General features: G+C 46.9%; 1 protein-coding gene across 2 annotated transcripts in view; it reads left to right on the top strand.

The window, feature by feature from the left end:
• Positions 1-22,095, top strand: part of NEDD9 (neural precursor cell expressed, developmentally down-regulated 9) — a 286,512-nt gene that overhangs the window by 92,562 nt on the left and 171,855 nt on the right. The window contains exon 1 of one of the 2 annotated variants that reach the window (XM_013977425.2): positions 18,882-19,793. The exons of the other annotated variant lie outside the window; for it this stretch is intronic. The gene's annotated coding sequence lies outside the window, so the exon portion shown is untranslated. Of the gene's footprint in view, positions 1-18,881; positions 19,794-22,095 lie in introns of those variants that run through there. 2 annotated transcript variants of the gene reach the window in all.

Raw genomic sequence — 22,095 nt, 5'->3', positions numbered from 1 at the left:
AGTTGATAGCTGAAAATTCTAAAAAAAAAAAAAAAAAAAAAACCCACTTCTTTATAGGTAGAGATAAAAAGTCCGAAAATGCATTTATGCCTAGAGGGCATAGATGGGTACAGATGAGCAAATGACATTGGGTAATTTTTTCAGAAAACAGGGGGTAGTGTAATGAGGTATACAGTACAGGAGGGCCACAGGTACCTTAAGTAAAGGAGGATGCCTTCAGGGATTGAAAAAAAAAAAAGCAAAAAAAATAAGGAACCTGACGACTTCAAACACTAATTTAGGGGGAAGTTATATCCAGAGCAGGTATAATTTTTGTGCCTTTCCTGTCTCAGCAAAAGGTAAAATCCCATAACGGCTAAACAGGTGATTTTGACCAGTGGCCTGCGTTTGAATCGTGTTACCGTTGATTCTGGACAAGTGACTTAGAATCTCTAGGGTTCCGCTGTTGATCTGGAAGTGAGTACGTGGATGAGACCCATCTCCTAAGGTCTTGAGACTACTACCGGAAGGCGTCCCCGTAAAGCCCCTGGCATGCGCTATATGCTTGATGAATCTTAGTGATCACTGCCACCTCATAAACGACCTGGCAGGAGGTGTGTTCACCATTTGGGCTGATCTCTTACCCTGGAGACCGCAGGGAGAACCGGAGGGGACGAGGAGCCCCTGAGAGAAGCTTCGCAAGAAATGTCGAAGCAGACCTTAGTAAGTGATGACTTTCCTCCCTTCCGCTTTTGTCTTCTCCCTACTTCTACGAAATTGAATCTCAAGTGCACAGTTCTCCCTGCCCTACCTTGTAGCTCCCCTCTGCCCCCAGACCTTTTCTGGCTTGGAGATGGCTGAACCAGCCCAGCAACAGCGACACCAAGGGCAAGCGGTCCACGTGCAGATGGGAGTTTCCCTTTTAAGGAAATGCGGATTTAAGGTAACCATCCAGGTGCGCAATTCACACAAGAATCTAATCAAGCATGGATCATGCAAAGTTATAAAACCAGACCTTCTTTTCTTCTTCATTGAGCATCTTAGGAGCCCGGGGCTCAGGAAGGGGGTGGCTGGTTGTTTCCTGGCTCCCTGCAGCCATGGGAAGGAAGTGAAGGTGAGTGCCCGTTGCCACCTCCTTCCTTTTCCCCTCCCCCATTCTACTCCCCAAGCCCTTTGCCCCCAAACTCTGGGCCCAGAACCGTCCACAGTTTCCCAGCCAAAACTTTCTCTCAAGAAGGATCTGAAACTCATTTACGTTAAAATACAAATGAGGATTGCAGCTGAAAGCATCGCATCAAGCTTTGCCTTTGCCTTAACGCGCTGGCAAGATTTTACACCAACCTCAGCGAGAAGCAGAGCCTCTTCGTTAGCAGGCTCCGTCATCTTGCTCATAGGTATTTTCAAGGTAGATTCATCCTAGAATCCTAAAATCTCACTACTTAGGCTGTCATTAAATCAGCAGAGTTTAAAGAAAATACGAAGGCTTAGGAAGAGCACTTGTCACTTTAAAAATGGTAAAGCATCTTCATTGCTTTGGCCAGAGGGTAGAGACACAGTCATTCAACCAGCCCTGAATTTAAAGTCACCTGAAGCATGTCCATACTGATAACTAGATGCCCTGGGCTCTCTTTTTCAATAGATCTAGGTTAAAACTTCAGAAACTGATGATTGTGGGGTGATTAAATGAGGGTGTTAATGAGAAAGTCTTGGCTTAAGCCGCTGAATACTATTTGAATCTGTCATCTCACTTCCTGTAGCCTCATTTGGGAGCGTGAATCTGATTTCCCCCGTTCATGCTCTCCTTAACTGCCAATTGTACACATTTCTGAAGAGCTCTCCCTTCTGTGAGCTGTTCTATATGTTGCTGACAGATTCATCTTGCTAAAGTACAGTTCTGAGCGTGTCCAAGGAATCCATGCTCCACCTGACCTCACAAAGGTACTGACCATACACACAGCAGCAAAATTATCTTTTAAAAATTGTATTATTTCGGAGTTCCTGTCATGGCTCAGTGGTTAACGAATCCGACTACGAACCATGAGGTTGCGGGTTCCATCCCTGGCCTTGCTCAGTGGGTTAGGGATCCGGCGTTGCCATGAGCTGTGGTGTAGGTTGCAGACGCGGCTGGGATCCCGAGTTGCTGTGGCTCTGGTGTAGGCCGGTGGCTACAGCTCTGATTCAACCCCTAGCCTGGGAACCTCCATATGCCGCGGGAGTGGACCTAGAAAAGGCAAAAAGACAAAAAATAAAATAAAATAATAAAATTTGTATTATTTCATTCTCATCTTAAAATGAAAGGCAAACGCTTTCTTAAAGCAACTTTCAAAGCTCCTCCGTGACTTGGCCGCTGTTCATCCTCCCTGCCCTGTCCCAGATCTTTTCACTCTGCGCGCCAGGCTCCTGTCACACGGAATTCATTGATCATCCTGCCCCACCGCTCGCTCCGGCCCCAAGGCCACCGCCCTGCTCTTCCCTCTGCCCAGAAGGCAGTCCTCCCAGATCCCTGCAGGACTGGCTGCATTGCGTGGTTAGCTCTTAACTCAGCAGCTACTCCTGCTAGAGCAGTCCCCTCAGGCTCAAGCCCATGAATCTTCTTATTTTCTTTACAGCAGGTCTACAATCTAAAATGTCCTTGTTTACTCGTTTGCTTTCTTACTACGAGCTGTCTAACCCTTCGGATATAAGCTCCCCGAGAGCAGGTCCCTGGTTTCCCTGTGGACTGTTCACTGTGTTATCTCCACTTGACACATGGCTGACTTTCCAAGAAGCATTTTGCAGTAGACCCGTGTTATGCTCTGTTCACATTCTTTCATGGTTCTACATACTTCTCAGAATCAACAACACATTCCTTGGCCTGGCAGTGAGCAATCTCCACGGTTTTGCCTTAATCCTCATGCTAAACTATGTTCAGGCAGTCCCCGTATTGTTATAACAATTAGCACGTGAAATTGAAACGATCAGCGTGGGTTTCCATCTCCTCACTTTGCTCCCCAAAGTGAGGTTTGTGAACCTGTATTGTTGGCATCTTCTGGACGTTTTTAGAACCACAGACTCTGGAGCTTAGTATTAAATATCCAAAATCACTCTCTGTACGCCAGCAAGACCCCCAGGTTAACAGGTTGCAGTATGCACTCCTCCTAATAACTACGGGAATAGTTGGTCAGTTACCCAATGTGTATCAACCAATCCACTCGCCATTCCCAACTGGATCTCTCACAGATAACTTGAGAATGTTCAAACTGACCTAATAATGGTCCTTCCAAAGTGCGATTCTCCTCCAGTGTTCTCAGCCTCAGAAAATAAGAAATATTGTGGTACCCTAGTTTATGAGCTACTCAAAGTCTTTATTATTCTGCTGCGGAAACCTGGGGGCATGAGAGTGACAATCACTGAAATAAGGAGCACAGGAGGGTTGGCTGGAGGTGGGTAGGGAGAGAAAGCCAGGGGATAAATATCAGTAGGTAGCTGGAGATGAGGTTGGAACTCAGGAGAGCTATCAGGGTTCAGCCACAGCCAGCACAGATTCAGTGACCCCACCACTTTCCCCTAATCCGTTCTCTCTTCAAGCTCCTTTCTCCTTAACCCTCCATCACCTCCTCCCAGGCCTCAGTCTTGGCTGGTGACCTTGTTTTCCATTTCACAGAAGAAACACAAGGGTCAGGAGAGGCCGCACACCCACTCAGCCTCCATCCCTCAATCTGCCCGTTCTCTTTACTAGAAGCTATTAACGACCCTGTTAAATTAGCATTGGTTGAGGGAAGCACAGGGTGCAGGATGGTGACTAAGGCTCAATGAAAGACCACAGAAAAATGGAAATAGGTTCATTATTCATTGGTCCTGGAGGAAGTACAGCACGTGCAGCCAGGGGCCCTGAGAGCAGGTCAAGGCAGGGTGCAGATGGAGAATGACAGGACGTGGGGCACGCGCCTTTATTAGGGTCATGGGCGGAGTGCCTTGAGGTTCCCAGGCTAAGGCCAGATTGGTCGATTCAAACCAAAGCGAGTGTGGTTTTGGTCCTCTCCACCAAAACCTATTTAAGGGTCCTGTCTAAGCGGCGCACAAGGAATTCCCGTTGTGGCTCAGTGGTTAATGAACCTGACCGGTATCCATGAGGACACAAGTTCGATCCCTGGCCTCGCTCAGTGGGTTAAGGATCCAGCATTGCTGTGAGCTGTGGTGTAGGTCACAGCCTCTGCTCGGATCCCATGTTGCTGTGGCTGTGCTGTAGGCCAGCAACTACAGCTCCAATTCAGCCCTTAGCCTGGGAACCTCCTTATGCCTGGGTGTGGCCCTAAAAAAAAAAAAAAAAAAGGCAAAAGCTAAGGGGCACACAAGGGGAAGGCCCTGGAGGCGGGAGGGCCTGTTGGTCACAAGGGCTGCTGGGGAAGTCATGTCAGGAACTTGCCTTTGAATGTGACTCTGCAGGCTGCTCTCTAGGGCATGTGCCTGTATGAGGGGCTCGTGTCCATTTAAGGCCCTTGCAGGCCCCTTGGCAAACAACGTGAATGTTGGGGCAGCAATGGCATGGAGTAGTTTAACTGAACTCTTAACAGGAGCCACCCTCTCTGCTATTTCCCATGCCCCATCCCCTGACTCTTTCTAAGAACCTAACCCAGCAATTCTCTCTTCTCTCCCGTGTCATAAAAATTTCCCCATTCGATTGTCAGCTCTCAGGCGTATTAAATCTCCTATCTTAAAAACAAACAAACAGAAAAAGCCTGTCTGCCTCTGTACCCTCCTTCCACTGTCACCCATTCTTCTGCTTTACAGCAAAGCCTTCGAAGAAGCTGTCCACACCACAGCCTCCAGCTTCTCCTCCCATCCCTCCACCCACAACTAAAACCATTTTGTCAAGGTCCCCAGGGGACCTCTGCATCCCCGATTCCATGGGGTAGTTCTCGGCTCTCGCTGAATGTCCCCTTTCAGCAGCTGACATATGTCGCATCCCCCTGGACACTCTGCTGGCTTCTCAGGACACCAGGCTCATGCCTGGCGGTGGTCTTCCTCTCTCCTTCCTTTCGGGAGAAGGCCCATTCCTTCTCAGGCTCCTTGGGTGGTGACCGACCTCTCCCGGCCACTCCAGCTGTCGCACACCCAGCTGTCACTTGTCAGTGTGCGTCCCCTTGTGTGCACACCCCCTTGATGATCTCACCGGTGTCACTGTTTCAGATGTCATCCTGCATGCTGGAGCCTCCCAAGGACCTGCCTCTAGGCCTCTCCCCTGACTTCTGCATCCTTACAACCAGCTTCCTTCCCAGCAAATACACTCAGTATTTCCATAGAGAATGGAACCTGCCTCAGATCTCACTCTGTTCCATCCCCATCGGCTCCCCCACAGCCTTCCTCCTCTCTGAAAACGACGACTCCTTCTTCCACTCGCCAGAGCCAGAATCTTTGCACCTGACCTTGATTTCTGTCTTTCACTCCCCATGGCCAACAGAGAATCCCACTGACCTCATCTCAAATTAGAACCAAAATCGATCCCTTTCTCACCACTGCGTTGCCACCACCCTCATCCAAGCGCTCATCATCTCTCTCGCTTTGGTCACTGCACTTGTCTCCTAACAGCAGTTCCTGCCTCTGCTCTGGCCTCGATGGTCTCGTCTTAACACAAGCACCAAAGTGATCCTCTGGGAGTGGAAGGAAGATCCTAGCCTTCTTCTCCCTAAAACCCCGTGGCTCTCACTTCCCTCAAAGCAGAGGCCAAAGACCTAACACTGCCCATGAGGCCCTCCCAGACCTGTGCCCCCGCCCCCAGGCTGCTCCCCATCTGCTTCTTCCTCTTTCTCCTGCATCTCCTCCTTCCATCTCCTTGAGGATTTCTTAAAGATCCCAAGTGTGATCCCACCACGGGCACTTGTGTTCTCTGTTCCTGCTGCCAGGCCTTGCGTCTGGCTCCTTCCCTCCTTACACACAGGTCTCTGTGTAAACGTGGCACTGAAGAGGCGTTCCCAGGTCCCCCGAGAAGGAGCTGTCCCTCTCTCGTGTCTTCCCTTTCCTATCTGCCAGCGTGATGTTCTCGACAGCACTAACTCCATCGCTAACCGGAAATGTTTCTTTGCTCATTGTCTGTCTCTTCACTAGTACGTGAGATCAGAAGGGCAGAGAATGTTCTATTTTGTGTATTGCTAGACTTCCAGCCTGAAGAACCGTACCCGGCCTGTTGTAAGCATTCAAGAAATACTGGTGGAATGCATGATTGACTAAAAATGGATTGAAGAAATAGATATTGAACATCTAATATATGTCGTAAATGTAGAACCAGGAATTGAAGGTATAAGAAAGGATGAAATCTCACCTCAAGAGCTGACAGGTGAGCTCGTAGAAGAGGTGGCACACAAAGCTCTGGGGAGGGCCTTAAAGAGAACCTTCCCAGGGAGCGTGGAAAGACGTTGCTGGAGAGGTAGGAGGTAAACCAAGATAAAATCATCACAGCACACGGGGGAAGATAGAGATCCAAAAGAAAGGGGGTTGAGGAATTCCCACCGTGGTGCAGCAGAAACGAATCTGATGAGGAACCATGAGGTTGCAGGTTCGATCCCCGGCCTTGCTCAGTGGATTCAGGATCTGGCGTTGCGTGAGCTGTGGTGTAGGTCACAGACATGGCTCAGATCTGGTGTGGCTGTGGCTGTGGCTGTGGCTTGTGGCCAGCAACTACAACTCCCATTAGACCCCTAGCCTGGGAACCTCCATATGCCACGGGTATGGCCCTAAAAAGACAAAAAAAAGAAAGAAAGAAAGAAAGGCGGTTGAAAAGAGCAGCAGTGCTGCAGAAAGATAAAGTAATAGGGAAAAACGTGGAAAGCACCCCTTGGGGGTGGCAAAAGCATTTTGAGGACCTTAGTGGTCCCTAGCAACCGTGATAGCAACACCTCCCCCAGGAAGCCTCTGTCTATACTCATGTCCCAGTGCTTAGCCAGCAGAAAACGAGCTGGTGGACTTCTCAGTTACCCAGCCATTTCGACTTAAGCAGCCTGAGGGGTTGGAGGAAAGGAATGGCATTTATCGGGCCATTCCTATGGGCCAGGCACAGTGTGTTAGTGTCCTAGTTTGCAGATCCTAATATATTTGATCCTCACGGCAACCTAATGAGACAGGTATGATTTCCCACTTTACACATGCAGAAATCGAGGTAACTCAAGATCCTGTAAGTACTAAGGAGCAAAGCAGATATTGGAGCCTCTCTGTCTTTTGGACCCCTTGTGAAAAACATGTATGTTGGGGAATGTGTTGTGTCCATCCCTCCCGTGTCATCTGGAAGTTCCACACTGAGGCTGGCTTGCTGGCTTCTTGTCCAATAGCTCATCTTTTCTTCCTGCCCACAGAACCAGATTTTCTTTGTATATGGGCCACCTTGTGCTTCTGCAAAGACTGAGCCCTCTCCTAATCCCTGGAGGCAAAACATGACTAGTCTAAGTAAATTACGACCATTTCATTTGTCTTGCTGTTGGTCAACTCTGGAGCAGGCTTGTGATGCAACTCTGCCTGCTAAGACTTGAGAGCATTTTGCTGGGGAGTGAGCCCCCCAAAGGAGAGTGTTTTCATCTTGGCTTTTGTTCATTAATCTATGTATTTGCATTGGATGTGGTTGAGATTGTACTGCCTAGAGTTATTGTAGCCACTTTGCAATTATGAAGGAACAACCACCTGAGAATAAAACTGACCTGAAGTATTTATTGATCTACCCCCAGAATTCTTGCTTGATGAGGCAACACGTGTTTATTGTTCAAGCCACTGTAAGTTCCATTTTTGCATTATTTGTAGCCAAAGCATGCAGGGCACACAATATACAGTGTTTATTTTTACTCACGAGTTTATCCCCAGCTGCTAACACAGGGCTGATTGCTCAAAAAAAATATGTTTTGATTGCCTGCATGAACCCTGTTGTGTATTTCAGAGTAAAAATGAATGAATTCAGTGAATTATTACAGGGTGTAGAAAATTGGGGTGACAACATGCCACTGGCATTCTCTCTCAAAGCACAAGAGGAGGAGGAAAAAGCCCTGGTTGCGTTTAACCGGACAGCATCCCAACCCACCACCAGGGAAAATGTTTATGCCAAGGCCTCTGTCTCTCAGATGGCCATTTCCTCCCATGTAATTAATTGAAATTTGAAATCGATTTTTGTCCCTGATGACTGAGGTCCAGACTGAAAAACAGCCTCGATTGTGTTCTCAGTTAGGAGGTGGCTGTGTTCAAGGTCTGTGTTGGCATCTTTGAGCTGTGACCACAGCACGCATTTTTGTGGGAAATATCAGATGAAGCTTTTACGGCAGCATTCTTCCATGAGGCGGAGGGGTGGGTGGCAGGGTTCAGCAGGCCCAAGAGAGCTTTTCTCCTTCTGAAACTTGTTTAGACTCATTCTTTCCAAATTAACGAGTCCACTTTCCCCTTTCGGAGCAAACATAGATGGAGAAACAAATGGGTAAAAGTTTAGAAACATCAGGGTCCCCTCTCCAGAGCCTTCTTTCACCAGGCCCTGTGTGGTTTGTGGGAGCAACTTGAGGTTCTGGTCACTGATAAATACGATATAATTTTAGAACTTTCATAAGCCTGTGTGGCCTCTCTTAAAGATCAGCAATTAGGGTCTGAAAGTACTGAAAACAGTTACCTAAACCGTTTTCAGAATGTCCATATTCAGCACTGGTTCTGGGCACTGTTCTCCTCCTCTTGTTTAGCCCCTGCTCACACTCTTTCATTCAGCTAGAATATTCCAGTTGTGGTTTCCTGACATGGTTCAGCGGCAGTGTACGCAGGGGTGTGCTGGAAAGACATTCTGGCCCAGGCTTTGGAGAAAAGTCTCTTTGCGCCCCCTTGCTTGCAGCCCTGTTTTGAGGGAAAGGACCCTAAGTGATTTCATACATACAGGTTGTCATATTTGACCCCCTGATCCTGGCTGATGGAACCAGGAAGGGTGGGAGGGCATTGTTTTTGTTTTTCTTTTTACAGTTTCTTGGGGGGGGGGGAGGCAATGAAGAAAATAGTCTGTTCGTGCCAGGATTCCAGGTGGAAACTATATAGTGACCTGTTTATTTATTTTGCTTTTTAGGGCCATACCCACAGCATATGGAAGTTCCCAGGTTAGAAGTCGAATCAGAGCTGCAGCTGCTGGTCTACACCACAGCCACAGCAATGCCAGATCTGAGCCGTGTCTGCAGCCTACACCACAGCTCATGGCAACACCAGATCCCTAACCCACTTGAGCGAGGCCAGGGATCGAACCCACATCCTCCTCGATACTTCATCAGATTGTAACCCACTGAGCCACCATGGGAACTCCTTGGGGTTTTGTTTTGTTTTGTTTTTTCATTTTTCAAAGTTGTGTTGAAGTATATTTGATTTACAATGTTGTGATAATTTCTGCTGTACAGCAAAGTGATCCCGTTACACATATACACACATCCATTCTTTTTCGGATTCTTTTCCCATGTAGACCATCACACAGTATTGGGTAGGGTTCCCTGTGCTGTGCAGCAGAGGCAGTTGTTTTTGAAGATGGCCATCCATGAACTGACCAGCAGCCGATGAAATAACCCAGCGGGAGTCTTCCGTAGGACAGGGGCGTGCAGTGATTAACGGGCTCTATCAGATCCTTTTTCTTAGGAGGCATGAAGTTGACACAGAGAGAGAAACACAAGTGACCAGAGGGTCCACCAGACCGAGAGACTCTGGGAGAGGAGGCAGTGGGCAAAAGCCATGCATTTCTAAGATCGTGGGTAGAATTTAAGACTGAGAAGCTAAGCAGACCATTGACAGGAGCTAGAAAGGTTATGAGAAGTGTCAAGAGTGTGCCACGGATGCTGCTGCTGAGAGACCAGCACGATGGTGGTATCTGTAGACTGAGCAGGACGTGCCAATGCCTGCGAGGCTGGGTCCTACGTTTATCCAGACCCTCTACCCAGTTCTTCCTAACATCCCTTTATCATGAATCTTCATTCGTTGAGAATGTGCTTGTGTCCAACCCTTGGCATCCGGAAACAAATTTAACTCCTCTGTTCAGTATTTCCAAGCTTAGTGATCTTGGGCAAGTCACCTAACCTCCGTGAACATTAGATGTTCAGTTTCTGTATGTGATGGACAGACTTGTCAGCATGTCCATGTCCTGATCTTAGGAACCTAAGCATATGTTCCTGTACATGGCAACAGGGGTTTTCCAACTGTGAGGTTGGAGATCTTGAGTTGGGCTCCATGAGGCTGCAGTCTAATCCCACAGTCCTTAAAAATCAAGTAGGAGAACTTTTCCCAGCTGAGGTTGGGGAGATGTAACTACAGAAGAACCGTTGTAGAGATTAGAACATTACTGCCTGAGACGGACAAGGGGGCCAGGAGCCAAGGAAAAGGCAAGGAAGCGGATTCTCCCCTAGACCCTCCAGAGGAATGCAGCCCTGCCTACGTGCTAACTAGCCTGGAGGACCTGGGTGGGACTTCTAACCTGCGGAGCTATAAGATGATCAGTGTGTTTTGTCTTAAACAGTTAATTTTGTGGTGGTTTGTTCCTTGTGTAGTAAAGAAGTGATGGAAATATTAAAGGGTGAATAATAGGTACTAAAATTCCTTAGACAACTAATGAATTAAGACTCAGCCCAACTGTATCATTTGACCTCTCTAGGAGACGGCTCCATTTTCAGCCTGTACCTTGCCTCTTCTTGGGAGCCGTTCCCAGGTCTCAACTCCTCCACAAAAAGCCACCACCTTCAGATCACTCCTGAGGCCTTTCTTTTCTTTTTATTTATTTATTTATTTATTTATGTTGTTGTTGTTGTTGTTGTTGCTATTTCTTGGGCCGCTCCCGCGGCATATGGAGATTCCCAGGCTAGGGGTCGAATCGGAGCTGTAGCCACCGGCCTATGCCAGAGCCACAGCAACGCGGGATCCGAGCCGCGTCTGCAACCTACACCACAGCTCACGGCAACGCCGGATCGTTAACCCACTGAGCAAGGGCAGGGACCGAACCGCAACCTCATGGTTCCTAGTCGGATTCGTTAACCACTGCGCCACGACGGGAACTCCATGGCCTTTCTTTTCTTTTCCACTTTAAAGGTACATATGTTGATAGTCAGCAACCTAACGGTATTGATGTGTTTCTACACTTTTGTTCTATGTACTTTTGAAAAGATTTAGTTATTTGATAAATAGGAATATATCCAACAAACATTTGTTGAAGATACTTTGTATCATCCTGAGGTCATTTAGATAATGCATATTTTTTAGTCTGTTAAGCCTGGTATGGTGCCTTAGACAGATCTCAAGCTCATGTTGATAGAGCTCAGATCTACTGAAGAAATTGTAAAAGGACATTTTAGAGACCTATGGCTTCACAAGTCCATCAGCCTCACCTAAAGTCTGAAAACTCTTAGGCCACTCACAGCTCACCCAGTGTCAACAGGAAGGATTATTAACTGATATCAGAGTTACCAGTACTGGTGATAAGCACAGCAGATGAGAAAGTGAGACTCCTTTGAAGGTACTTGTGAACCACTTAAGCTTGAGAACTTGACTTTGGTGAGTTAAAAATGCAGGGCTGGCCCGAAAACCAGTTCTCACTTGAGCAGGAATGTCTTGGTCCTTATCAGGAACAACCATCTTCAGGGCTTTGAATGGCCCTAAACCTAATTTGGCATTTAGACAGGACAGCAGGTGCTTGCATGACCTGCTTAGAGACTAATGCAGAGCTCTTTCCCATTAGGTCCCTTTGACCCCTGGCTGAGCCAGATGCCCTGGACCTGAATCTAGCTAAAATATTCCCCGAGGAATGAAGGCAATAGAGCCGATTTTCAGGAGTAGCGATCTTAGCACTTTTCATCATGTCTTTATTCATCAAATATTTGTCGGATATTGTAACTGTGTTCCCAGACGTTCATGCACAAGAATTACCTGGGAAGGTTCCACTCCCCAGAGAAACTGATTCAATAATTCAGGGTGGGGCCTGGGAAATCTGTACCTAACTGCCTTGTGGGTGATTTTGATGCAAGACTTCTATAGACCACTTTGTAAAACATTTAGCTTGGTCTCCAACATGAATAAGCCAACAGTACCTTGCCATCAGGAACTGTGAAGTCCAAAGGATTCAGACACAGTATTGTGACACAACATGATCAACGCAATAATAGAAGCTTTGGTGGCAGTGAAAGGGGGAAAGATACTCGGTCCAGGGTACTCGAAGAATATTGCCAAAAAAGAGAAGAAGGACGGACATTCTGGGAAGGAGGGCAACCTTTACAATCTAGTAATCATCAGAAAACATGAAGTGCTAGGGAAGAGTGAGCAGTTTGGAGTGATGGGAAGATGAGGGACACTCTAGGCCTTGGATAAACGGGAGAGAATCTAAGAGGCTAGCGTGGGTCTCGCTTCACCAACTTAGTCACTTCACTGTATTTTGTAGGCATCAGGGAGCTGCTGGAAGTTTTCAAACAACGACATGAGGAGATTAGGGATTTTTTCTATGAGACTATCTGGCACTGTGGGGATGCTTATTCAAAGAATATTTCCCGAGGCCCCTCCCCACGCCCTGTCTCTGTTAGAAATTATTGTGGCAGTTAAAGCAGTGAAAGTCTAAATTAAGGTAGTAGCAGTGAAAGTCTAAATTAAGTCTAAATTGGGTGTGTACTGAATTGGTCAACAAGATTTATGATTTAATATTTTATGTCTTTTTTTTTTTTTTTTTTTTTTTTTTTTGTTGTTGTTGTTGTTGCTATTTCTTGGGCCGCTCCCGCGGCATATGGAGGTTCCCAGGCTAGGGGTTGAATCGGAGCTGTAGCCACCGGCCTACGCCAGAGCCACAGCAACGCGGGATCCAAGCCGCGTCTGCAACCTACACCACAGCTCACGGCAACGCCGGATCCTCAACCCACTGAGCAAGGGCAGGGACTGAACCCGCAACCTCATGGTTCCTAGTCGGATTCGTTAACCACTGCGCCACGACGGGAACTCCTATGATTTAATATTTTAAATAACAGGATTTAGTGACAGGTTAGATTTGAGAAGAAAAGAGAAGGTTTGTAATGTTTTAGGGCAAAGAGATGGCTATGGACTAAGCGTTTATGTCTTCCCCCCACCCCCCGTCCAAACGCACATGATGAAGCTTAATCCCCAGTGTAGTGGTGTTAGGAGATAGGACTTTGGGGAGGTAGTTTGGTCATGCAGATGGAGACTTCATGAATGGGATTAGTGTCCTTTATAAGAGCAAAAAAAAAGTATCATCTCTCTCCCTGTGTAAGGATGTAGCAAGAAGAGAGCCATTTGCAAACCAGGAAGAGGACCCTCCCCCAAACCCAAGTATGCCGGCACCCTGATTTCAGACTTCTAGCCTCTGGAACTGAAAAATACATGTTTGGTTGTTTAAGCCATCCAGTCCATGGTATTTTTCTTTTTTTTTTTTTTTTTTGAAGCAACCAGAACTAAGACAGGGACTGGGTGTGGCAGTGACTTTAATGAGGAGTGCAGGAGGAAAAGGCTTGCCCCAGACCTCTGTGAGTGGAGATGAACCCATCCAGAGAGAGAAGCGGAGTGGCAATGTGTGTGAGGTCCAGTGGTGAAAGATGGGCAGCAGTAAATGGAGAGGGGTAGTGAACCATGAAGGAGCTGCACCAAGGCTGAGAGGGGCCCCCAAAGACAGAAAGAGGGGTCTGAGAGGAAAGGAGTGATCAGTCATTTTAAATACGACAGAGGGAAGATGTTGTCATGACTTTTGGTTTTACCGTCTAGGATGCCCCGTGTGGAGTTCCCGTCGTGGCGCGGTGGTTAACGAATCCGACTAGGAACCATGAGGTTTCGCGTTCGGTCCCTGCCCTTGCTCAGTGGATTAAGGGTTCGGCGTTGCCGTGAGCTGTGGTGTAGGTTGAAGATGTGGCTCGGATCCCGCATTGCTGTGGCTACAGTTCCGATTAGACCCCTAGCCTGGGAACCTCCATATGCCTCGGAAGCGGCCCAAGAAATGGCAAAAAGACAAAAAATAATAATAATAAATAATAGAATGCCCCGTGTGACATTAACAGGGACTGCTGCTTGCAGAGCTGGGGGTGGGAGGCGGAGATCAGGATGGAAGGAATGCAGTGAGGAAAAGGGAACAAAGGGAACGGAAGGTGTGGAAGTGAAGGCACGGAGTGTCGACAGCTCTTTCAGGAAAGCTGGGCACAAAAGGAGGAAGGGAGAAGGAACCTGAGTAAGAAGGACGACTAGAATCAGGGCACCGCGTCTTAGGCTTTCCCTGAGCCCGTGGACGCAAGGCTTTTTCTGGATGTAGTCTGAAAAGTTGTGGTGAAAATAGAAGAGGGATAAGCTGGGCTTCCTTTTAAATTTCTGTTGTCCTAGAGTGAAATAATTATCTAAAAACTATAAAGGGAAAGAACAGACAGGGGTGTTAAGTGCCAGGAATCACTTTTTAAAAATTCTAAATCTTTAGAGTAGGAGCCTCTCACTATGGGGTTATGAAGTGGAGGCTGCTCTGAGAATTAGCAAGAGGAAATGTTCAAGGAAAAGGAAAGATACAGTACCAGCCCCTGTAGAGAAAAACATAGCTATAAATGTTATAACACTTGGCAGTCCCTCCCTGGGACTGGGTCAGTGTGCGGTCAGCAGACCCACCTCGGGAGAGGCATGATCGGACTTGATTTTGTAGTCAAGTGATTGATTGTATAGGCAACAGGGAAAAGAAAGCATTTTATCAAATGACTAATAATGGACTTTGGGTACTTGATCTGGGAATCTCTACTCAGAGGTAAACCAGTTGGAGGTTAAATCCACATTTTTGTATATTCAGGAAGTCGAATAGACGGAGATGTCCGGTCTCTTCACCTGTCAGAAGAAGCACCGTGGTCTGATTTTTTTATATTCTCAGGAATAAGATGTTGTTTTCAAATTCCCATGTCGTGGGAAACCAGAGCAGCAGTTTATACGGTCCCCCCAGAAACTGAGTGTAACGCAATGGTTCCCGTCTTGTGTTCTCTGCGCGCACAAGCACGCTCAAGGGTGAGGTTGCACAGGTGCACATTGCAGATTGACAGAGATTACAAATATTCATCTAAATGCCTAGAATAGGTCTTGGAAGAACACATATCAAACAGAGAGCAGGGGTTCCCCATGAGCAAAGCAGAGGAGGGAACTGAAATTACAGCTGATGGTTGGGAAACACTTTAGTTTTACCTGCCATGTTAGTTTTTTACACTATAAATGTATCAGTTGTCTATTTTTAAATTTTTTGGCCAAATCAACATGAACAAGATTTTCCTAATCATTTTGGGGGACCTCAAAGATGGTTATCACCCAGTAGAGGGATAGGTGAACAGGATACAGGTAACAGATAAATCAGTGCCTGGTGTTCACCAGATACTTATTATGCCTCCGGTAAATCCGAATCTTTTATGTCTGTCATCAGTTCTCTCTTACAAAGAATTCGGTCTCTCTTCCTTTTGCTCTTCTTGGTACCCATGTTTCTTCAAACAGCTGTTCTGGGAGTGAGAAGAATGGTTTCATCTGTGAAAATGTCATTTTCCTTCTCATGATAAACATCAAAAAGTGATAGCTATCACTGTTTTTATTAATCCAGTGATAACGCTTGGAGCTATAATTCAAGGAATTGAACAATGAGTGGGGAATGAGGAGTGGGGTGGATGAAACAGGGAAATTCTGCAGAGGTTGTGAGGGATGCTGAAAGAGCTCCCATTGGTGTCTTACCCCACTTAGCACAGCAAGAAGTGAGGGCTGGGCTCAGAGCTTCTGCCAAGTGAGGAAAGGTTAGAAAGAAGCCGTGACAGAGAGTCAGGAGGAGTTGAGTAAGAAGATTCCTGAGCAGCAGAAGGGCCTCCATTGAGGTTTGGGGGTAAGAATTTGCCAGAAAACAATTTGGCCTTTGTTAACTTTCCCCCGTGAGTTTGAGTAGCTCTGAAGCATGAGAGAAAGTAGATTGAACTTCCACTGATGGCTGGACATGGGGGGACACCCCCGGAAGACCAAGAACAAGGAAATCAGCATGAGCATGGTGCTGGAATAGCTTTCTACGAGGTTCTGGTAATGTAGGAGTGTGACACTCCAGGACTTGGCTGAAGGACCTGGAAAGGAGAAGAAACAGAAGTCAAAGATGTCCTGTCACAAGAGAGAGAAGGAGGGTTGTAAGCATCAAGAGAACAAAAGAGGAATGTTAAAATAGGGTTCATTTTGTCATTTATAATTTCTCTTCGGGAAGGAGCTGATTTTCATTCATTTTTTAATATCGTAGCCCTTGTTCTCTAAATGCTTTTACTATCACCAGTGAACCAATTAATGGGAAGGCTGATCTCGCTGGACAATCTCCCACTAAGCTATGAGTTGCTTAAAGGCAGGCCTTGTGTCCTGTGAACTGATGCATCAGAAATAAATGTGCAAGAAATCTCAGAGGAGTTTGCAGGTCCATACTAGTTATTGCTGTGGACAAACGAGCTGGATGTTTAGGACCTCTGATTTCTTCATCTGAAAGATGAAAACCACAAGATGATTCCCATTCCCCAGAAGGGAGGAGACATATGTTATAATACTCACAGCTCTGCTCTTAAAATGTGCCAAACCAGCCCATGAGCATATTCATTTAAATTCCTTCGTGGGCAGCTGATTCCATGTGGCTAATATTGTCTTCAATCATGGAGGGAAATGAGTCAAACAAATGGAATTGTAAACACACACACACACACACACACACACACCCACACCCCTGGACCATAGATTGTTTAAGCTTTTTTATCTTCTCAAATTCTCTTCACTTCCTTTGCCTTCATCCCTTAGCCTCCACTCCATAGAACAGTCCCTCCTTGGACCAAACATCCATGACAGATTCAAAACAGTTGCCTGGAGGTTGGCTACTGCTTAACAGGTAGTTACAAACCCCTCCATGGTGCTGAGATTCCAGCCAGCTGAGATGGCATGAGGCAGCTAATTAAAGCCGTCCAGAAAACTGTATAAATAAAGATGAAAATGTAAACATGGCCTTCATTGGATTCGGTGATTAGGAATTATACTTGTTTGTTTCTGGGCAGAACTGTCTGTGGTCTCTCAAAATTTTGACATGTGGCATAACCTGCCACTAATCAAAAAGAAGGAAACAAACCAAAAAAAAAAAAAAAGAAGAAGAAGAAGAAAATCTAAGACTGTAAGTAGGAAAACAGACATAGAAAACTTCCATCTTTCCAAGTGGGAAAAATATTTAACTTGTTTTTCTAAACAGATCAGATTATCTGTTTTTGGACAAAATCTGAGCTCCTTCGTTTGCCGTGACAGATGCATCCTCTTTCCATTCTGAGGAACTCCGCAGTGGGAGGTCCAGTCACCTCAAAGTGGGAAAAGGAGTCATGAGGATGCAGATGAAATAACAGAGTTAAGGATAATCAAGTGGCCAAACTCAAGTACTTTCTTTAAAAGAAGCTCAGGCTTAGTTAGCTTTTTTGAGTATATCTAGGTTGTCGTTGACTCGAAACAACTTGATGGCATTAATCTTCAAGTTGTACTATATAACTGTGAAGCATGTTTTCCAAAATTTAGTATTTAAATTTGTACTGCCTAAACATCTAATGAAGAAAATCATATTTGGCTGATGTGGTATTTTATTGATATGGGAACTGCATAGAGGGGCATTTTGAAAAAAAAAATTTACTGTCTATACTTCTCTACCTCTATTGACTTATTATGAATACTCTGCACTGTAAAATAAAAGTTTAGAATAATTCTACCTCAAATCTGAAACCGTTCCTGATAAACAGCATGTACTCAAGTTTTTCAGAAGGAGAGGGAAGGAAAATACGGAGGACCTTCCCGATACTTGCACCATGGATATTGCTACCTATGTCTGCGTGCAAGGATGAATATGGATGCTCTTATTGTTGATGTATTTGTAAGTCCCAGCTGCACAAGGTGTTCAACTGTTTCTATGTTTAAAAGGGAGAATCTGCTTGTGGGAAGAGTATTCCTTAGCATGATTCAGGCCAGCTCAACATTTAAAAATAAATGACGTGGGAGTTACCATCATGGATCAGTGGCTAACGAACCCGACTGGCATCCATGAGGACTCGGGTTCAATCCCTGGCCTCACTCAGTGGGCTAAGCACCTGGCGTTGCCACGAGCTGTGGTGTATGTAGGTGGCAGAAGAGGCTCGGATCTGGTGTTGCTGTGGGTCTGGTGTAGGCTGGCAGCAACAGCTATGAATGGACCCCTAGCCTGGGAACCTCCGTATGCAGAAGGTGTGTATGGCCCTAAAAAGACAAAAAAAAAAAAAAAAAAAAAAAAAAAAAAAAAGTGGCTGCCACACCGTGAATACCCACTAGATAATGTTTCAATAACGTAATGAACTAATTAAGGAATAACAGTGGGTCTCTAACATGAAACTGATTTCACATCCTGCCCTTTGCACGGCTCCCCTCTGCTCCATTCTTAGAACAGGAACGTCCTTGAAAATAAACAAACTTGGGAGGAAACAGAAACAGGGAGGAAAACCGCTTGGCCTGGGCCAGCGGCTACAGCTCCATTTGGACCCCTAGCCTGGGAACCTCCATATGCTGCGGGTGTGGCCCTAAAAAGAGAAAAGATAAACAAACAAGCAAGACATGGATCTGAGTTTCAGAGAAGTATTATAGGAAATTAAAAAAAACAACACCCAAACAGAAATTGCAAGAGTGTAACATACAGCACAAGCAGAGTGTAAAAGATGAGGAGAGGGCCAAAAACCACCTTGCCTGTATCGGCGATGGAGCAGAAACATCAGGCACCACTGACTCTTTTTGAAGTATCCGTTATTCAGACCATCTGCCTCTCCTCAATCCTCTATGCTCCTGCGTCATTTCCTAGGTACCAGCAAGGGGTGGGCAGAGGGGCAAAATGGAAAAAAAGCAAAGGACTGAACTTACGTAATTTGCCAGCAATAATAATAGTAGACACTCATATACTGTTTACTTATTCACTGTGCCAGGTACCCTTGGAGTGCTCTATGCATGCTGACTTAATCCTTTCTCACAGCAGTCCTTTATTCCCATTCTACAGACAAGGAAGCTGAGGCCCAAGAAGATCCAAAGTGTTTAAAGAGTTGGGCCATATTTCTAACACAGGTGGTCAGTCTCAGAGCACATCAGCTATTCAGATGCGCAGCTGGAAGAAGACAGGGGTTGGGGGCTAAATACTTTCACATTCGCTTTCGCATAATCAAATTAGGCTTTTATAGCACACTGCGAATAGGAATGATCTGTTTGGCTGCCTATCACGGTGTGCAGGCTACGTAAACACTTGTCAAATGAAGGGATGTTTGGTGTGCATTTATAGTCGAGCTCTCTAGAACATATATTGAGCCCATCACACCACAAAATCCTAAATTGACTGATCTTAAATAGCCTCATGTTTGCCTCCATGCAGCCTGGAAAGGTGCTTGTGCCACTTAGAAAGTCCAGCCCACAGAACTTCATGGCAAGAATAACTTAAAGATCACCTCTCTTTCTCCGACGGTACCTGTAAGAAGCAGATGGCTTACCTGTGCCTGAGCATCACTCTGCCCTCAGTGTATCAGGAGGTCTGACAGAGGTTTGAAAAAAAAAAGAAGAAGAAGAAGAAGACGAAGCCACACAGGGAGGAAATGAACTGAGACAACAGCACTTCACAGTAACCGGAAGGGAAACACACTCTCACCGCTCTGAGCCTACGTGTGCGGTTGCTCGGTGGGCAAATGCTCGGAGCTGCCTTTGAAAACTGGAGCACGAGAGCAGCACAGTCATGAAGCAGGACTGGGCTGCCACCTCCCGCGGGCCTGCCTGGAGGGAGGGCAAGGACACCAGGGCCACCAGATGATCCCGCCGCGGTTCGGCCCGGGGTGAGTTCTCAGACACTTGCCGGGCCTGAGGGCGGGGCGGGGCGCACTCAGACTCTGCTTCCTGAGTCGGTGTCAGACAGCTGGCAGTGTCCCCACCACCGGCTGTGAACACCCTTATGTGCAGCTGGGAGGGACGCAGCACGCCCCAGAGGAGGGAAGAGTGACTCCAGATCCCTTCAAGTTGACTCGGAGGCAGTGGCTTCAAGGCGCCTCGAACCTCCCTGATGCTGCTTCCCTGATGCGTCTTCCTGGTAGCGCTTCCTGGTGTGTGACGCTGGCGGCTCCCCCCACTTCCTACCGCCTCAGAGAGCTTACCTGGAAGGCCCCAGCTTTTCTTTTCCTGAATTGTTTCAGCACTTCAGAGTGTGGGCTGCCACTTAGAGTTTGCGGTGGAGTAGAGTCATTTAAAATGCCCTTTTCAGCCTCCCTGGGAAGGAGGGAGTGACTGAGGGGCAAGAAAGGGGGGCTGAGAGCAGGATTCTGTGTGTGTGTGTGTGTGTGTGTGTGTGTGTGTAGTGCAGGCTCTGCAGAGTGGCTCCTTGGTACCCCAAGGGTTGGGGACAGGTTATCCTGCGTGGCCACACCAGGCCGGCCCAACAGCTCCATCCTTACTTTTCTTTATGTTTATTAGTTCATTTGGTTTGTTCATTCATTCGGTTGCCTTTCTTCTGTAAAGGACTTGAGGCAACCTTTTTATCTTGCTGAAGTAGCTTCAAAATGAAGAGACATTTCAAAAGGGGGAAAAAAAGGGGGGGAAAGCCCATCGAAAAGGGTTCGACACTGTCCAGAGCTGCCTGGAGATGGGTGAGCGGTCTAGTCCCCATGCTAGAGACAAGAGGGGAGGGCGGCGGCTCCGGGCTTTTCCCCTCCTGCCTGGAGAGCCCGTCTTTCCCCCAGAAGCTGGTTTCCCACCCAGAGGTGGGTGTGAAGAACACTCCTCATGACAGAACCCTGGGAACCAGCCAAGCGGTTTTCCTCCCTGTTTCTGTTTCCTCCCAAGTTTGTTTATTTTCAAGGATGTTCCTGTTCTAAGAATGGAGCAGGGGGAGCCATGCAAAGGGCAGGATGTGAAATCAGTTTCATGGTAGAGACCCACTGTTATTCCTTAATTAGTTCATTAAATTATTGAAAAATTATCTAGTGGGTATTCACGGTGTGGCAGCCACTTTTTTTTTTTTTTGCTTTTTAGGGCCGCACCTGCTGTATATGGAGATTCCCAGGCTAGGAGTTGAATTGAAGCTGTAGCCGCCGGCCTACGCCAGACCCACAGCAATGTGGGATCCCAGCCACGTCTGGGACCTACACCACAGCTCGCGGCAATGCCGGAGCCGTAACCCACTGAGTGAAGCCACGGATTGAACCCAAGTCTTCATGGACACTAGTCGGGTTCATTAACCACTGAGCCACAATGGGAACTCCCTGGCGGCCATTTTTAAGTCAAAACTTATGGAACCTCCATATGCCACAGGAGTGGCCCAAGAAATAGCAAAAAGACCAAAAAAAAAAAAAAAAACTTATGTAAGAAGGAACAAAACTAATGTCCCCCCCACCCCTGCCCCAAAGCTGGCAGCCCCTGGGAGAGGCAGACAATTAATAATGACACAAATGTGATGAAGACCAGAGCAGGTTTGGGGGAATCCTTTCCGTCTGGGAGTCAGGGAGGTTTCCATAAGTCAGGGAGGTTTCCATCAGAATCGGAAAAAGGGTAGGAGGGCACAAGGCGAAGGGCTGGCGAGTGCCAGGTGTGAGGAACAGCTTAGGGCATGCCCTGTGGCCTGAGACCCAAGTTGTCTGGCTAAAGTAAGGCCCGTGTGGCTGGAGGGAAGAGAGGAGTGGCTCCAGAGGAGGCCAGAAAAAGAGGCAGCTGGAAGATGCTGCTGACTCTAAAACTGGTGTTAGGAGTTCCCTTCATGGCTCAGCACTTAACAAACCTGACCAGGATCCGTGAGGATGCGGGTTTGATCCCCAGCCTTGATCAGTCGGTTAAGGATCCAGCCTTGCCGTGACCTGTGGTGTAGGCTGCAGACACAGCTTGAACCCTGCATTGTTGTGGCTGTGGCACAGGCCAGTGGCTGCAGCTCTGATTCGACCCCTAGCTTGGGAACCTCCATATGCCGAGGGTGTGGCCCTAAAGTAGCAAAAAATAAAGTAAAATAATATAAAATAAAATAAAACTGATGGAGGAGCCTGGGGTCTTGTGGGCGGAAATAGATTTTTAAGGAATCCCTTAAAATGAGGAGAATGGCTGGGACGGGCCGCACCCACAGACAGGGAGCCCATTAGAAGGTTGATGGAGTCAGGC

This window comes from Sus scrofa, chromosome 7 (genome assembly GCF_000003025.6).
Source record: "Sus scrofa isolate TJ Tabasco breed Duroc chromosome 7, Sscrofa11.1, whole genome shotgun sequence".
In the NCBI taxonomy this organism is placed as follows: domain Eukaryota; kingdom Metazoa; phylum Chordata; class Mammalia; order Artiodactyla; family Suidae; genus Sus; species Sus scrofa.
The sequence above is the reverse complement of the archived record's forward strand: the minus strand, read 5'-3'. Positions and strand labels throughout refer to the sequence as shown.